The 17,587-nt window shown below is 44.4% G+C and overlaps 1 protein-coding gene across 5 annotated transcripts in view; it reads left to right on the forward strand.

The window, feature by feature from the left end:
* LOC146783245 (uncharacterized) overlaps positions 1 to 17,587 on the forward strand; it is a 312,026-nt gene that overhangs the window by 63,235 nt on the left and 231,204 nt on the right. The window lies entirely within an intron of this gene.

The following is a 17,587-nucleotide window of genomic DNA, read 5'->3' on the forward strand; positions in this document are numbered from 1 at the left end:
GGGAAGTATACTCTGTAAAACGATGAAGGTAGTGGGTCGATGTTAGGCGGTGCGTGAAATGGAAATGTAGAAGTGCAGATGATCCTTGTCCCAGTGTGATGGGTACCAGTACTCGACCATTTAAAGCACTGGAGCAGTGCTGATAAGTGCCGATACTATCCCATCCAAACTAAAGAACTGCCAGTACCAGCCCATTCAAAGTGCTGTTGTTAGGGTATTTTATGTTATCATCTTTTCTATAGCGCCTTCTACCATTAGTTTGGCATCAAAGCACGTTCCTATGCTGCTTGCCATTGCCATATAGTTCAGGGACTCGCATCCATCATTGTGTAAGGATGGTTACGTCTGTTTGGCTAAATTCAATTTAAAATGTATTTATATAGTGCTAACTATCCCTGATGAGGCGTTGAAGTAGTTGACGGTTATGTAGCGTCTGGTTTTGTAATGGCTTATGTTCGTTATTCTGACTGTAACATACATTTTCACTAGTCTGCTACCAGTATGTGTGGTAGTTCTTATTCTAGTCAGTTAACGGCACGTGTGGTAGTTCTTATTCTACTCCGTGACCGGTATGTGTGCTAGTTGTTGTTCTAGTTGTTACCGGTATCTGTGGTTCTTATTCTAGTCTGTGACCGGTATGTGGGCTAGTTGTTATTCTAGGTGTTACCGGTACGAGGTTGTTCTTATTCTAGTTTGTTACAGGTATGGTATGTGTGGTAGTTCTTATTCTAGTCGGTTGCCGGTATGCCTCGTAGTGCTTATTCTAGTTGTTACCGGTATGTGTGGTAGTGCTTATTCTAGTTGGTTACCGGTATGCCATGTGTGGTAGTTCTTATTCTACTCAGTTACCGGTATGTGTGGCAGTTTTTATTCTAGTCTGTTACCGGTATGTGTGGTAGTTCTTATTCTAGCTATTACCGGTATGTGTGGTAGTTCTTATTCTAGTCGGTTTACAATGTGATATGCATGGTAGTTCTTATTCCAGCTGTTACCGGTATGTGTGGTAATTCTTATTCTAGTCGGTTTACAATGTGATATGCATGGTAGTTCTTATTCTAGCTTTTACCGGTATGTGTGGTAGTTCTTATTCTAGTCGGTTTACAATGTGATATGCATTGTAGTTCTTATTCTAGCTTTTACCGGTATGTGGGGTAGTTCTTATTCTAGCTGTTACCAGTATGTGTAGTAGTTCTAATTCTAGTTGGTTACCAGTGTGATATTGGTGGTAGTTCTTATTCTAGTTGGTTACCAGTATGTGTGGTAGTTCTTATTCTAGTTGTTATTGGTATGTGTGGTAGTTCTTATTCTAGTCTGTGACCCATATGTGTGGTAGTTCTTATTCTAGTCTGTGACCGGTATGTGTGGTAGCTCTTATTCTAGTCGGTTGACAGTGTGATATGTGTGGTAGTTCTTATTCTAGTCGGTTGCTGGTATGTGTCGTAGTGCTTATTCTAGTTGTTACCGGTATGTGTGGTAGTACTTATTCTAGACGGTTACCGGTATGGTATGTGTGGTGGTACTTATTCTAGTCGGTTACCGGTATCATATGCGTGGTAGTTCTTATTCTAGTCTGTGACCAGTATGTGTGGTAGTTATTCTTCTAGTCGGTTACCGGTATGATATGTGTGGTAGTTCTTTATTTTAATTGGTTACTGGTAAGTGTGGTAGCTCTTATTCTTGTCATTTACCAGAATATGTGATAGTTCTTATTCTAGTCGGTTACCGGTATGTGTGGTTATTCTTATTCTAGTCTGTGACCCATATGTGTGGTAGTTCTTATTCTAGTTGGTTACTGGTAAGTGTGGTAGCTCTTATTCTAGTCCGTTACCAGAATATGTGGTAGTTCTTATTCTAGTCCGTTACCGGTTTGTGTGGTAGTTTTTATTCTAGTGTGTGACCGGTATGTGTGGTAGCTCTTATTCTAGCCAGTTACCAGAATATGTGGTAGTTCTTATTCTAGTTGGTTCACAGTGTGATATGTGTGGTAGTTTTTCTTCTAGTCGGTTACCTGTATGTGTGGTAGTTCTTATTCTAGTCGGTTACCGGTATGTGTGGTTATTCTTATTCTAGTCTGTGACCCATATGTGTGGTAGTTCTTATTCTAGTTGGTTACTGGTAAGTGTGGTAGCTCTTATTCTAGTCCGTTACCAGAATATGTGGTAGTTCTTATTCTAGTCCGTTACCGGTTTGTGTGGTAGTTCTTATTCTAGTCTGTGACCGGTATGTGTGGTAGCTCTTATTCTAGCCAGTTACCAGAATATGTGGTAGTTCTTATTCTAGTTGGTTCACAGTGTGATATGTGTGGTAGTTTTTCTTCTAGTCGGTTACCTGTATGTGTGGTAGTTCTTATTCTAGTTATTACCTGTATGTGTGGTTGTTCTTATTCTAGTTGGTTACCGGTATGCCATGTATGGTAGTTCTTATTCTACTCAGTTACCGGTATGTGTGGCAGTTCTTATTCTAGCCTGTTACCGGTATGTGTGGTAGTTCTTATTCTAGCTATTACCGGTATGTGTGGTAGCTCTTATTCTAGTCGGTTTACAATGTGATATGCATGGTAGTTCTTATTCCAGCTGTTACCGGTATGTGTGGTAGTTCTTATTCTAGTCGGTTTACAATGTGATATGCATGGTAGTTCTTATTCTAGCTGTTACCGGTATGTGGGGTAGTTCTTATTCTAGCTGTTACCGGTATGTGTGGTAGTTCTAATTCTAGTTGGTTACCAGTGTGATATTGGTGGTAGTTCTTATTCTAGTTGGTTACCAGTATGTGTGGTAGTTCTTATTCTAGTCTGTGACCCATATGTGTGGTAGTTCTTATTCTAGTCTGTGACCCATATGTGTGGTAGTTCTTATTCTAGTCTGTTACCGGCATGTGTGGTAGTTCTTATTCAAGTCAGTTACCGGTATGGTATGTCTGGTAGTTCTTATTCTAGTCGCTTATTGGTATGTGTGGTATTTCTTAGGTTACTTGTATGTGTGGTAGTTCTTAAGGACTTTGTCAATTTTTGTTCATTTGGGTATTTCGTTGCCATAGCGCTACCCACAAAGATTATTTTGTAGATAGCATTCCTAGCCAGGTAAATATCTAGGCTGTGCTGTTTTGCATTTGAGGGTGTGGTATCTTTCAGCTGACTTTGCCCTGAATGGTTGTATGTTGGTGTGATGTGGGGAAGGCTGTGGAGTTGGTCGGCGTTTAATACCTAAAATGATGTGATGCAGTGTTGTGCACATGAAGGTGTCAGTGGTCTGGCATGAGTATTCTGTTTGAGCAAAGCAAATGTTTTTAAATGTCATAAAACAAGGTGTGTGTGTGTGTGTGTGTGTGTGTGTGTGTGTGTGTGTGTGTGTGTGTGTGTGTGTGTGTGTGTGTGTGTGTGTGTGTGTGTGTGTGTGTGTGTGTGTGTGTGTGTGTGTGTGTGTGTGTGTGTGTGTGTGTGTGTGTGTGTGTGTGTGTGTGTGTGTGTGTGTGTGTGTGTGTGTGTGTGTGTGTGTGTGTGTGTGTGTGTGTGTGTGTGTGTGTGTGTGTGTTGTGTGTGTGTGTGTGTCAGTCAGTCAGTCAGTCAGTCAGTCAGTCAGTCAGTCAGTCAGTCAGTCAGTCAGTCAGTCAGTCAGTCAGTCAGTCAGTCAGTCAGTCAGTCAGTCAGTCAGTCAGTCAGATTTCCCAAAACTTTATTCCATATGTATAAAGTATACATAGATAAAAAACTGATTGCATTACACATGAATGATATCATTATTGTAGAAGATAATACACAGCAATGCTCTATTGTACACCATGGACCCAAAATTAATCATGTCTAAAAACACTCCCAAAAAATTAAAAAAGGGGTTCCAGTCTCCATTTAAGGTCATCACTATGTCAAAGCAACAAAACTTTTACGTATGTTAATTGCGTTTATAATAGAAAGTGCTACATTAAGACAGCCTGGCATCATTGAATTCGGACAAGCATTTTAAGGCAGCAATATGCGATCTATAACCTCGCGCAAGAAGAAGCGGTTTTAAATAATAACTTCTAAAACCAGAGTAAAAACCGCAGAACACCATATAGTGCATTGCTTGCTCTGTCCATCACATGGGCAGGGGGGTCGTATCCGGGAGGCAAGTTTTCATGTTAGGGAATGCAACTAAATTGTGAGCGGTTCCCAGTCTGAATCGAACTAGTACAAAAGCATGCATAAGGTTAGGAATATGGATTGGGTAGACTTGACAGCCCTCCGTTAAAGTAAGGGTCAGGTAAAACTTAACTTATGAATTCCTTCTCTCACAGTCCAGCTGGACTTCCCTCTTATGGTTTATAAAGGTTTCACTAATAGACAACTTACTAAGTGATGTTACTGATAGGGGGTTAGTCCGGACAGACATGTTAAATAATTTACCCGACAGGGTGGTACACTGGCTCAATAGGAATTGCCACTATCCAGTAGGAGTTGTCCACTAAATCCTATTTGCAAGGAGAGTGAACTGGATTGCCCGCTTGAGAAAACATTGCACAGGGGGCTGCATTGTAATCAATTGGAGGCAATCAAGGTGGGCAAAGGGAGTGTTAACGGGGGCGTCAAGTCACCTTTATCTAGAACAGAACATGTCATTCCAGCCATTGGGTTTTTTCTAAGGGCACTTGCAGCCCACCACAAGTCAGATACGCAGAATAGGACCACCAGCTAACCACCCTGCCCCAGGACACCCCTTACATCAACCATTGGTGGTCTCTAACAGATACCAGATATTGAGTGACCTTCAGGACATTGATTGACATGAGACAGGGCTCCAAAGGGTGAACGAGCCTCCGCTCCATGAAGGGTGGGAAGTGGATATGAACACGGTTATCAAGGGCAATCATGATACTATTCTTACTCTATCTGTCACCCCATTGCCCCCATTGTAATGACACAGCAGATCCCACACCCCCAGCAGCGGCTCAACCTAACTTGTTATCCTTTAGCAACAGTGGCCTAGGGATGGAAGTCGATTATAAAATCGCGACCCGGAACGTAGGAGGGTTAGTGAAAAACAGGGTACATTAGGGTGGATGGAGTTTAGAAGTGACTTGGACAATATATATATATATATATACACACACACACACACACATTTAGGGAGTGGCATATATAGATATAATATATATATACACACACATTTAGGGAGTGGCATAACAGTAACAATGAGGGGCTTAAGTACTACGTGGTGGACGCAATTTCACCCAGCAGAAGGGGTGGTAACAGGGAATCCAAACTGCGTAGATTAGAGACAAGATATATTCTCCAGTTTGATTCCAAGACCCCTGGGGGGTTAAATGCCACGGAGGACTTGCACACTTGTCGGGATAGAGGACAATATCAGCGGGCTCTATATGTGTGTTTTTTTAGATATATACACAATATATGAATATGTAATCTGAACCCCTTTTTATCTGCCATCTCAACATGGATGTGTTATTATAAATTTGCCTTATGGGCATTTTTTATATTTTTATATCTATTTATATTTTTTGATATATAAATCAGTGTGGGTAATTACATATATCTGTGAACAACTATTTATAGTTGCGACAGTCACCCACACTCTCCAGAGGTCATTTTGGAGTAACATGATGGGAGGGTTCAGGTATAGGACACTTCATTTACATATCAGCGGTATATACCCACTACACAGTTTTAGAGCCTAACATAGAACAGTTTAGAACCCAGGGTGTAGTACAGCAACAAGACCGCTTACCTAACACCAACATTGGGTAGCTCTGACACTGCAATAAATTGTAAGTTTAATAGTAACTGTTGAAGAGGATTCATTCAAGTTTTTTTTTAACAGTCACTCCAAACAGTTTTTATTCATCACTAAGGAAAAGTTCTTACACACACAGGTAGCTGCTACATAGATATTAATTGAATATTACCAATGCAGGGGACACTGAATAACGGGGATTTAATCCGGAACACAACAAATTTATTGTTTTAGTCAGTGTTGTACAATATATGTATATAATCCATGGTGGGCAATCCTAACAATTGCCTCAAGATAGAGGGTTGTGAATCCAGTATTTAGCATTTATGCCGATATTGATGCAAACAAAGTCCAATAATAAGTTTACATTGTTCATAAATACACCGAGTCAGTTGCATGAACTAACTGTTTTAAATGATTGGTTTTAACCTCTTTAATTTTTAAACATGGAATTTTAAACATGGATTCTATTGTTCAATGACATGCATTTTGGTTTTTAAAATTTTGTAATACCCCAAAAATTTGTAATACCGAAAGAGTATGGCTTATCATTAACTTTTTTATGTCTATGGGCGCTCCGCTCACGTGATTGTTGGTAATTTGCCCTGGTCACTTTAAAAAAGAAAGCTCAACATGAGCACAATGTCATGTGAACAAGGCTCGGACGAGCCGAAACGTTATGGCGACATCAGAGGAATAAAGATTTAATTGCACTACCTTCTGGTCCGTGTCCGTTGTTAAAGGAGGCATCTGCGAGTTTGACATGGAAAAAAGTGATATATATGTATGTATGTATATATGTGTGTGTGTGTGTGTGTGTGTGTGTGTGTGTGTGTGTGTGTAGTATGTATATATATATATATATATAATATCAATCAAATCAATACATTTTCAGGCTTAGAGTGACGCATAAATTATACAAAAAAAGAAGCAGAGAAGTCTGTAGAAATCTCAAAAGACTTTGTCCCTTTCTATCTCGGCATGGATGGCACTGCACTAATCCTATGTTTAAATTTGCTCGCCTCAAATGTCTGCTTTTCTATCAAAATCTTTAGAGTGTCGCTGGTATTGAAGGTGTTCTATACAGGAGCTGCTCTCTCTTGTGAGCTACCCAGAGTTCTCTGCTTCTTGCTGTAAGCCCGGTCATTTGTCCGACTCCTGCGAGCAATGTGTCTATGACTGTGGTGAAAGCCTTTTATTGTGTCATGATTCATGGAGCATGCTCCTATTGCCAATGTGAGTAACTCCGAAATATGGATTAAATGCTCACAATTTCGATAACTGTGTGGCATTCAATGACGAGTTTGAGTGGTGTGGAATACCTATATAAGGCATGATTTATCTGTATCATTTGAAATAGTATGGGAAATTAATTGTCCAGTGCTCATGTTGCCATTAGGTATAATGAAAAGTGACACACACAGAAATGGCTGCCATGGACATTTGTTATCAAAATGGACGGCAGCATTCCCCTCTTTAGTATGACTTTAAAGCGACCGATGGGAGGCCAATTGTAGAGTTTGAAAGCAATGCTGAGATGTTCATGGTGTTTTTGCCAATATTGAGAAAGGCGAAAGCAGAAAGTGTTTACTGGTAATAAAACCCTGAATTTCTAGTTTTTTTTAGTTATATTTCCTAACTATAATGTCCCTGTAACCTTTGGTTTCTTTCAGTGATTATATGGTTAGGACCTAGTTTCCATAGGGAAAGCGTTTTTTGTTTTGCCAATAACTTTGGCGTCATTTGACGAATTTTCAGCAAATTTTCAAAACAAATCCAATGCTCACTTCAGCTGCTTTCTTGAAAGTTTCAGGGCGAGCCGTCTAGCGAGGTCAAGAACCAGGGGGTGCGTAAAAGTGCGTTTTTTCCATGTTAATCCCCATTGGACCTTTAGACACGGCAACAGCCCGAACTGCTGAATTGAATCACACCAAATTTGACAGGAAGGTATATGTTGGTTTAAGGATGTGCCTTTTTGTGATTTGGTGTAAATCCGTTCCGTAGTTGCTGAGAAATTTAAATAATTTCCCAGTTGTATGTATAGGGACGGCCCCTTCTGATCTGGTACTGAGATCTGATTGTCTGCCAAGACTTCAAACCAGAAAGTGTTGGCAGCCATCTTGTGACTCAGTGGAACCGAGTCACAAGAAAAAACATTTAAAAAGAAGGGGCAGGGTATAAACAACCTGACTGCCTAGGCTTCTTGGGGGAAGGGGGGGCGGTCCCATAGCCCCCCTCCTCTCCCCAGAGCCCAAAATACATTTTTGTACCATTTTCAGCAGGAGTTGCACTGAATCCATGACTCCTGCAGAAATGTTTTGAAAAACAAAACCCCATGCTTCGTTAAATATAGTCCCCCGGGTGGGCCAGATCCCGGAGGTAAGTTCATATAGTAATGCGGGGGGCACCCCTGCACCCTTGGGATCACCACCTCCCGGGGCTAATTATTAAAACAATGCGGGGAAGGCCCTACAGCCTCTCCCGCAGTCTCGGGGACCGCCACCTTCCCAGAGCTTATTGAGACAAATGCAGGGGGGCCATGGAGTCTCCCGCAGACCCAGGGATGCCACCTCCCCGGGGCTAAATTAAATAGTATGTGGGGGTCTTCCACCACCCATGCAGCCCCGGGTACCAACCCCCCCCCCCCCCCGGGCTAATTCAGCCAAATGTTTTTTTTAAATTTGAGTTTTATATAGTGCGGACTTGACCCGAAACGGGTATCGGTGCTTTACATAGCACCAGTTGCGTTACATGAGGACACATTCATTTTTGTTAGGCACGGGGAGATTAAGTGATTTGCCCAGTTCCCCAGATTTGAGGTCTGACGCCCTAGCCGTTAGGCCAACTCCTGGTTGGAGGGGGGGGGGGCAAGCAGCCTCTGCAGCCCCTGGGACCGCCGGCTGCCTGGGGCTAAATTAAATAATGCATTGGGGGACTCCGGCACCCCCACGCAGCCCTAGGGACTGCCACCTCTCCAGGGCAAGCTTTTTAAATTAAATACAGGGGCCGCACTGCCCCCGCAGCCCCAGATATCACCACTTCCCTAGGGATTAATTACCAGAGAATGGGGGGGGGCAACACGACCCCCCCCCCCTTGTGGAGCTTTACATGGCCCTGGGGACTACAACCCCTCAGGGCCGGCTCCAGCAATGTCGCAGGGTGCCCACCCCAGGACATTGCAATTTGCTGTGGCTTTGCGGGAGCACCACTCCTGCCAAGCCATAGCAAACCTGCTCCACTTTCAGCAAGCAAGAGCAGAAAATGCTCTTGCTTGCTGAAAGTGGAGCATGTCTGTTACCCTGCCTGCTGTGAAGCAATGGTCCCCTATTTTGAAAATGTGGGATCCCTGGGTGAGATCATTGCACCCATACTACAGGCCGGGTGATGGGGAATGAGGTCCTCGACCCTGAAATTGGCCCGGGAGGGGGGCCTTCTGCTCCCCCCTTTTTAAATAGGCCTTGGGGGATGGCGTTCTCTGGGCCGAAAATGGCCTGAGAGGGGGGCAAAATGGCCCTTCTCCCTTTCAATTATATTTAAAACAAGCATTGGCATAGCCAAAGGTCTCGCTTTTGGGACCTTATAAGTATTTAGTGATGCAGCACAATATCCTTGGTGCAACAACAACTGTTGCATGGCAAAACACTTATAAGGTCCCAAAGGCGAGACCTATTGGCTATGCCAATGCTTGTTGCTGTTTTTGTGGTACTGCAATATATAGGGATGTTATTTGTCACAGTTTACAGTTTGGATTAGATCATTGATGACACTGTTCATAGGATCACGATGTTTCCAGTGACAACTTCTTGCTGCCCAGGTCGTGCCGAGGGGTTCCTTTTCCGGTGGTTCTGCTGTCCTGATCGAGCCGAAGGTCCTGCTGCAGTTGTCTCCTCCCTTTGTGTGTGTGGTTGTGTGTGTGTGTGTGTGTGGATGGATGTGGTTGTGTGTGTGGATGTGGTTGTGTGTGTGGAGGTGGTTGTGTGTGTGGATGTGGTTGTGTGTGGATGTGGTTGTGTGTGGATGTGGTTGTGTGTGGATGTGGTTGTGTGTGGATGTGGTTTTGGGTGTGGTTGGGTGTGGTGGTAGTTGGGTGTGGTTGTGTGTGTGTGTGGTTGTGTGGGTGGGTGGTTGTGGTTGTGGGTGGGTGGTTGTGGTTGTGTGTATGTTGTGGTTGTGTGTGTGGTTGGGTGTGTGGTTGTGGGTGTGTGGTTGTGGGTGTGTGTGTGTGTGTGGTTGTGTGTGTGGTTGTGTGTGTGACCGTAATACTAAAAGCATCTCAAAATAAAGGAACACAAACATCGAGTTTGGAGAAAGAGAAAGCACGTTGTAAGTGAAACGGGCGCAGCAAAGCATTGACACAAAAACAAAACAAGATCACTTAGCGGAGACTGAGTGCTGATAATGGATACACACAGCCCATCATCTTAAGAGTTCGATTGCAACCAATGTGCACTCAAACCTGCCCCCTCCTTGTGAGTTGCACCTCATATTTCATGAGTTATAACTGCTGCACCCACCATAGCGCTTTTCCTTAATGTTCCTTAAGTCACAAAACAGTAATACTAAAAGCATCTCAAAATAAAGGAACACAAACACCGAGTTTGTGGAAAGAGAAAGCACGTTGAGGCAGCGATGGAAGATGCATTTAAGGTGGGCGTGATATTGCCTGACGGAGATGCACCCACTGGGAGAATCCCGAACGCTTGTAAGCGTGAAGGCGGGGGGAGGAGCGGAGGCAGGGAGCAAGCAAGAGGAAAGACAGATGGCGCTGAAGGCTGGTGGTTCGTGCGTGCACGCTCGTGTAAACGCAAGCTTGTCGCCAGCCAACAGCACTTTGAAAACTCACCTACTAAAGTCTCTCCGAGCAGCGCATGCGCGCTGACTCAGCGAGACCTAAAAATAAAAGACTGGGCCCTGGGCCCGAAATTGGTCTGGGAGGGGGTGCTGCATGGCCTCCCTCCTTTGTGTTTTTGTTTTAAATTGGAAAAATAAAAGAGAGGCAGGTTCCGGGGGATGGGGTTTACAGGGCCGAAAATGGCGAGGGAGGGGTGTCCACTTGGCCCCCCTCCTTTTCAATCATATTAAAAAAATTAAAGGCGGGATGGGGGCCTGGAGGGAGGGGTGCATGGCCCCCTCCCATTGTTTTTTTATATTAAAATGTTTTTAAAAAGATGCTGGCCATGGTGGATACGGTCCCTCGAACCCCAATAGGTTCCAAGAAAGGAGGCTACATGCCTCTAACAAAGAAAAGAAAGCTTCAACTTGTCAGAGGTCCCGCCCCCTTTTTCCACCACTCTACAAATAATGCTCTTGGTGCACTACTGGTTGGGGGAGGAAGTCCACTTTACTCCTGAGGGACCTTGGGGGCCATGAAGCCCTCATTGTTATCTCCTGTAAGTCTTACACAGCGGGATTCCTGAGAGCCGGTCAGAGGCCCATACACGAGTACTAGTTAAAAAAACACAACCTTAGAAATTCCCTGGAAAAAACAAAGGTTACAGAGATGTTATAGTTAAGCTCAGGTTTTACTCGTATAAAACCAGAGAAATTAATCAGTTATAGTTAGCTGAGCTAACTATAACTTGCGCCTCCTCAGTGCTTTAATTATTACCTCACATATTTATCACTCATTTTTCTTTAAAAAAAAATATTTTTATTAAGTTTTCTTTTCAACACAATTACCCCCCCACATATAGGGCACATCTTCAGTTGAATGCCTGTCCTTCTTTACATTGCCATACTTTATATTGTTGCCCATGTGAACACTTTCCTCCTCATACATCAATCTCCTAACGAGTTTCCCTCTCCCTCTGTTCCCGGGGCCTTAAACATCAATGTTTACCTTCGACTACTGTTGAACAACTCCGTTCTCTCAACCTAAGCGCCCCCTATGTGTTCCTACCCCTCCCTCCCCCTACCCCCTATCCCCTTCCACCGGTGTGCTCCAAATATTGTACCTAGGATAACCATTCATCACCTTCGTGCAGGGGTATGCTGACCTCTGATCCCAGGGATGGCGTGCTTCTATTTCCTATTACTCGATTCACTCTCCTTCTCCCTTGTACCACCCCCAAATATCTATCTATCTACCTTCTATGCTCTCCTACATTTTCCCCAGCCTCCTCTAGGGTATCTGTATCCGAGTCCGGCTCTGGGGTCTGCAACTGAGTGACCAATGCTTCCCATGCCCGTGCTGTTTCCATCGATTTTTCATTGTTCGCTCTCCTGGCCTGTTGCAACCATATTATACTTTCACTGGCCGCCCATTTTATGAGTTCCGCCCTCCAACGCTCCACTTTGGGGCCCTGCTTCGACTTCCATTGCCTTGTCAGCTCCCGCTTAGCCAATAGGAGCCCCAAATCAATGAATTTACTCGTTACCTTAGTTCTCGCCGTGTGGGGGAACCAGTGTAATATGCACACCCCCATGTCGGGCTCTACCTGTCTGTCTGTCACCCCACTCAAGGCCTCAACTACCTCTTCCCAATATGTTCCTAGCTGCGGGCAGCTCCAGAGCATATGTTGCAAGTCTGCCGCTTTCCTATTGCATCTGGGGCAGCTTGCTGATTCCACTTGAAAGTATTTATTTATCTACTTCGGGGTTAAATATGCCCTATGGATGATATAAAAATGAATAAGTTGGAACCACTATTTTGGCCCACTCCGTCTCAGGTATATCCCTCCCCAGGTCTGCCTCCCATTTCCCGCGCAACTGAGTCAGTGGCTGTAGTCCCTCCGTCCCCATTCGCCTACTCAGACATGCTACTGCCTTAATGGTCCCTGCTGCCATCACCACATATTGACACGTCAGATGTCTTTGGCTCCGATAGCCCTTCCCCCCAATGTTTCTGAATCACAGCGATCAGTGCAGCATTCAACAAATAGGCGCCCCTCCGTAAGTCATACCTGTCCTGTAGTGTCTGAAAAGGCAATAGAACCCCCTCCTCGTATAAATCCCCTTCCATTTGCAACCCCATCTCCTCCCATTCTGCTAGCGCCGACCGACATCCTCCGTTTTATTGGGGGCCACCGACTCTGCTGGGCGGGCTCTTAATTGCAGGAGCGGAGAATCCAGCATGCATAGAATTCCAAAGAAACAGAGCCCCACTCCGACTTCTGTGCAAAACAAAAGACTTTATTCGTCTGAAGCAGCATTTAAATAACTCACAATCAATGTTCCCTCTAATTTTGTTCCTCTGAGTGCGGCAGTGTAGGGTATCTGTGCGCTGCAGCCATGGTTATGTGCGCCAGGAACCAGAACGCGCGTGTGACTGCAGCACCAAATATCACTCCAAAATTTTGCTTAAAGTGGAAAGATGGTGCATTTCCATATATTCAGCACTACGTTAATGGTCTTAAGGCAGGTTTTCAATTTGGATACACACGCCATGACATGAATTGGTTACACAGGCAAGTACCCCTTGGGTTTAGAAAAGCACAAGACTCCAATGGTGGTACCATCATAAGATTTTACTACTGTAGGTGTAATGTTACTTGTTGTATTATATATCTGGATGCAGAGACAGAAAGGGCGTGGTATCCGTCTTTGAAATTCTGACTTACTGGTTGCATCTTTCAAAGGGAGCGGGAACAGTGAATTATTACTGAGAGGATGACTGAAATGAACCAGCCCTACTTCCAAGATGAACCAGCTATTGTGATGTTGACAGCCTCAAATTAAAACTGTTCTCCTCTCACAAGCGCTTATTAATAATTCATATCTGAAGTACTACCTATTCTTCTCCCAGCCAACAGAAAGTTCTCCCCCCTCTAATCTTCGTGCCAAGGTGAAAATTCTACACCAATATCTTGTGGAAAATTGCTCAAAGTCACTTTTCATTTAGGCAATTTTCTTGTGAACTGATTTTTTTGTGAAATTATTTTAACCTTTACTGTTATTGGTCCGTAGTCCTTATTTGGTTCAGGTCAGTCCAATATATATTGTAATGGATTTATTTTGTCTTCCTTTTTCTGTGCAGAAAAGGCCCCAAGGATTAAAGTGCTAATAATCTTGAAATTGCCTGTTCCCTACTTGGGCTGTTTGAGGCAATGCACAGTTGTCTAACAGACAACTTTACACAATACTCAACAAGGGCGTTGATAACCCCCAGACACTCCCTATGAATGTATTTCACACTTTCAGGTTATTTTACTCCTTTTCAGTCGTGCTTTCATTTCCAGTCACCGTTTGTCCGCCTATCTCTTCCTTCTTTCCCCTTATGGTGGTTTTGATGGTCTAGCTTGCAGGGATGGCTGGCACAGGTAAGAGCGGCAGGGACAGCTGTCACCAGGCAATTATGTGAGAATCGCTACAGAGGGGCTTTGTCTCTGCCCACATGTTGTTAGCCAGAGGTATACGTTTTGGTAGGGCAGGTGTGCTTCCACACAAAAAAGTGTAGCCCTCCCCACAGTTGTGATCATCTTGTTTATTTATCCAGGTGCTGAGCTTGCTTGACCTTTCAGGGCCACACATTATAATTCTGAAAAAGTGTCTTCGATAACTAGATAGTTCATGGTGCTTTTCTCTGGCAGCAGCACAGATGGGAGTAGGGCAGTCTTTAACCTACATGAATTTTTAGGTCTGGCTTGATCGTGCAAATGACACCTGAACTTTTAACCTACACCAATATTATTCTACATTTCTTTGCGTTCACATAAATACATAGCCATTCTAGTGCTATTTACTTGAAACGATTCACTTTTTTTTGGGTGTGGAGTTTTATATAGCGGAGGTATCAGAGCGCTTTACATGAGCACCAGTTACGTTACATTCAGACACATTCATTTTTGTTAGGCACGGGGAGATTAAGTGATTTGCCCAGAATCACAGATGGTTGAGCGTCCCGGCCGAGACTCGAAACCGGTTCCCCAGCGCCGAGGTCGACCACCCTAGCCGTTAGGCCACATTCTCTCTACATTACTGTACAATATGCCTGTAAAGCTAGACCTACTGGCATTGCCAATGCTTGACTATCTCTTGTACTGAGGTAAAGTACAACTAAGTATGGGCGGGCACCACCTGCAATAACCGGGGATGGGAGGGGGAGTGAGAGGGAAAGAGCGAGAGAAAGGGTGAGAGGGAGAGAGAGCGCGTTACCAAGACAATACACAGACTCGCAGGGATTACAGGTCAGATAGCTCAGTCGGTTCATGTGCAGTCTGCACACATCGGTCTGTAACCTGCAAGACTGGTATGACTCCCGGCAGTTGGGCACACCCTTTCATCCTTCTACACTCAGCTCTGTACAAGCTGAGTTGAGCAACAGTGACATCTTCTAGTAACTTGAAGAGCGCAAGTGTTATGTGCAAAGGGAGCACAAGTCACCTTCGCAAACACACACACAAAACATCACACACAAAAAACGCAGCGCAGCCGCAATCTACTCAAAATCTATCAGACGTTCCTGATAGAAATCAAACATTTGGAAAGAATTGTAAATCTTATAAAACGAGAAAAATCTGGAAAATAATCAACAAATAATAAAAGCGTCACAACAAACCCACTAAGGAAAAAATACAAGATACCCCTCTCCGAACAAACATTCCATTTCCTAGGTCCTAAAAACACTCAAACAGAACCATATGCATAAAGTGGGGTCATATGGAGAAATGTACACACTCGAGTGCACATTCCTGGTTAACACACGTGCCCATGCAAGCATAAGCAAGAAGCATCACACAAACCAAATACATGCAAGAATACCCAGACACGTATGGCCAGAAAGATATACGAAGTATGAGGAACCCAAGCCACAAACTCCTGAGGGGGTACCCATACTAAAAATATATGCACAAGTGTTTTACCAGCACAAACGTGAAGAAAGGTGCGCATCAGCCTTCAGCCTCGCTCCATTAAGAAAAAAATGCAGCAAGCCCAAAAGCAAGACGTGTACTTTACACGTCGTGCTTTTCAACTTGATGCATGTCTTTTCTTAATAGAACGTGGAGGAGGGCTGATTGCGGGCACTTGTGAAAGTATTCCTGTTAATTGCAGCACCCTCCTGCGCCGCAATTAACCGGACTACTTTCACAATGGCCCACAATTAGCCCCCAGCCGTGGCCCATTAAGAAACAAATATAGCAAGTGCAAGAGATTCTTGCTTTAGAACTCTACCCCGCAATTCGAAAATTACAGTTTTTCGCGCCGCCCGCGTTTTAAAAGCGGCGGCACGAACGCTCCCCCGGGATGTGTGCGCGCTAAACTCAGGACACTGCGCGCTCTGGGTCACAGAGGTGCGCGGCCGCGCTGGTTACAGGGAACACTGCTCACAATCCTGACCGGTTTCGGCGTCACCATGCCTTTCTCACAGGTGAGTTGAATATTCATCCATGTGGTCACGAGGCCTTAAGGCTCAACTACAGACCCCAGCATGCACCAGAATTGTTATATATTCACGAGGCATTGCATTTTACTTCGAATATTGCTTGGAACAGCTAGTGGGGTTTATGGGCGTCTGTTAGTTTGGATTGTTGTTTTTAATTAACCAGTGGTACTTTCCCTTGTTTTTCCACTCTTGAAATACACCACTCTGTGTCAAACATTTGATGTCCTATAGCTGGGTAAAGAAGAAACAATTATAACAGGTCAACTAGAGTTTCCACCAGTGATAGTTGCAATGCAAAACTGTTCCACATCCGCCTGGATAGGGGCTAGTTTGGGTGGTGGGATGAGGGTGAATGAGACCACACCCGGAGACAAAAGTTTCATTGGTGCCCCAGAGAGGGGTCAGAATGAGTTCCATCTGTTTTTATTTGTACTGTGTATTGCAGACTTGCCCAGTGCAGTAATGCTTCTGTGTGGAGGGATCTTGAATTTCTTAGTGCAGTGGGCGTGGTGGAGAGCGCCGCCACCCTGAACTGCCATTTTGGAATGGGCTGAGCATGTGGCGGTGCCGAATCGAAATATGGAAACATTCCATGCCTCCTGGATTTGTCTGCCATGTTTGCGTAGAAGACCGTCTAGCGAATGCCTGTGTTGCGTCCCCCGCCTATTAACACAGTGTGTGTGTCATAGTTTTATTTTTTTAAGCACATGTTGCATAGAGAATCCAGTTTTTTTGCGTTATTTGTAGACACTCATTTCGTTACTTTCGTTTTTAGCTCCTCCCTCGCCAAGGTATAGTGAGTGCCCCTTAAAAGGCCCTGGGTAGCATTTCACTCCAATTCTAGAGAGCGTCAAAGGGACATCACACTCTTTAACCATCATGCCTTGACATCCGAGAGATGCCTCTTGTTCCGGCATTAACCCCTTGACTGCCTTTAAATTGGCGTTGAGACGTGCATGGTGTGCATGTCTGTCGCAACTTTGTAATCTTTTAATTTCTGCCTTCATGAGTCATGACACTGGGGACCAGAGACAGAAAGGGCAATGCCAGGGGTACCAAAGTGGCAGAAATGGATAGTCCCTGCTGTGACCCTCTACCTACCCTTATCAACATGTGAGAGGGGTGGGTGCTGCGTGGGGTTTGGGGTGAAGGGTAGGAGGGAGCAGGTGCCCTGCCATTAATCAATATGCCTCCGTTGCCATGGTGATGAAGATGATGTGTAACACAGCATGCTTGCGTTGCCATGGTGATGATGATTATTACGATGCTTAACCTACCTGTTGGGTCTGCCCTGCTCCTTTAAGGCGACTATCACAACTAATTTTCACGCGACTAACCCCCTCCAGTAGAGACGAGCTAAAAATAAGATGGAATGGAATGCCACCCAGAGGAATTCCCAGCGGTTCAGTCTCCTAGGCCAACGCCTTAACAGCCATCATTTTTTGCTGTCTAAGTTTACACTCTGAGCCACCAGCTAATTGGGGTTCGAATGTGGACTGCGCCTCTTCAAAGGCAAGGGAGGCCCATCCTCCGGATCATG

This window comes from Triturus cristatus, chromosome 11 (assembly GCF_964204655.1).
Source record: "Triturus cristatus chromosome 11, aTriCri1.1, whole genome shotgun sequence".
Classification (NCBI taxonomy): Eukaryota; Metazoa; Chordata; class Amphibia; order Caudata; family Salamandridae; genus Triturus; species Triturus cristatus.